Source organism: Galeopterus variegatus, unplaced genomic scaffold, assembly GCF_000696425.1.
Source record: "Galeopterus variegatus unplaced genomic scaffold, G_variegatus-3.0.2 Scaffold8232, whole genome shotgun sequence".
Taxonomy (NCBI): domain Eukaryota; kingdom Metazoa; phylum Chordata; class Mammalia; order Dermoptera; family Cynocephalidae; genus Galeopterus; species Galeopterus variegatus.
The window spans coordinates 138,180-139,468 of NW_007734343.1; positions in this window are offsets into that span (position 1 = coordinate 138,180).

The following is a 1,289-nucleotide window of genomic DNA, read 5'->3' on the forward strand; positions in this document are numbered from 1 at the left end:
TCCCACTCACTGGCTGAGCGAGGCGCGGGAGCAGCGCCGAGGGCTGCGATCCCGTTGCCGGTCCCCGGTCCGGTGCGGGGGCAACACTGAGGGTTGCGATCCGTTGCCGGACACGGAAAAAGACAAAAAAATAAAATAAAATAAAATAAGATAATCTATGTGAAATTGTTTTTAAAACATTTTTTACAGAGAAGAGTCTAGTTAACTTACGGGTGAAACCCAAGTTGAATATAGTTTGTAGTGTAAATAATATGCTCCAACCATTTCCCATACTTAAATCCCACAAGCCAGTAGTCCATTCTCATTACACTATTATTGTTTTTATTATTATTGTTGTGATGCTGTAGCGATATGATGGCATTATAGTAGAGGAGCTGAGTCACTCTGTGTGGCATTCTGATTCATGCATTTAAATAATTCTGTCATTTCTATCACTGTATTGCTATGCCAGCCATCACATTCGCATTTTATGTTTGATCTTTCATGTATTCAGTTGGAAACAAGTCCTCAAAAGCTCACATTATTCTTCCCTGTAAGTTTTCACTATGTATTATGACAAATTTTGTGGTAATTAAATCCATTTGAACACAACCTTGAAAAATGTTTCCAGTCTTTCACCCTATATAGTTGTGTATTCAGGGGACTTCAGGTTTGGTCCTGCCACCGTATCTTGAGCAATGTTATTAGTGGTTACTCTTAGTGAAGGTGACTTGAAGCCAAACTCCAGAATCTTTAAAGTAATGTCAAATCCCTCTCCCAACCAAATTCATGGAATGCTAGGCCACCCCAGGGTAGTGGGAATGACACAAATTTTGTTAATGGTGACTCCCTAGAGGTGGCAGTGATTTTAGCCAATAGGTGCTGGAGTACTTATTGCTTGTGGGATGAGGTAGTTGAGAAATGTTGGAGCAGAAGGTGTGGATGGCAAGAACAAGGTTGGGAATTTTCTAGGAAGACTTGAGTCTCCTCAGAATGGCTCCAGGGAGGAAAAGTGCTGTTTGTGCCAGTACAGTTACCCCCAAATACCAGGTTTGAAATAAGGTGGCAGAGGATAGATCTTCTGCTCCAGTTGCCATCAAGGCTGCAGATTAAAGTTCTTTCACAGCCATTGAGGTATCTTAATTTCCTAATAGACCTCTTAGCAATTGACTCTATTTCATTTAACACTACCTTCCAAGATACAAATCTAGAACCTTCATTCCTTCCACTTACTCCTTGGTGACTAACTCCCCCTACAAAAGATAATAAAGCCTTCCAAAATATTGTTAGTTTTAGTTTTGCTAATAGTT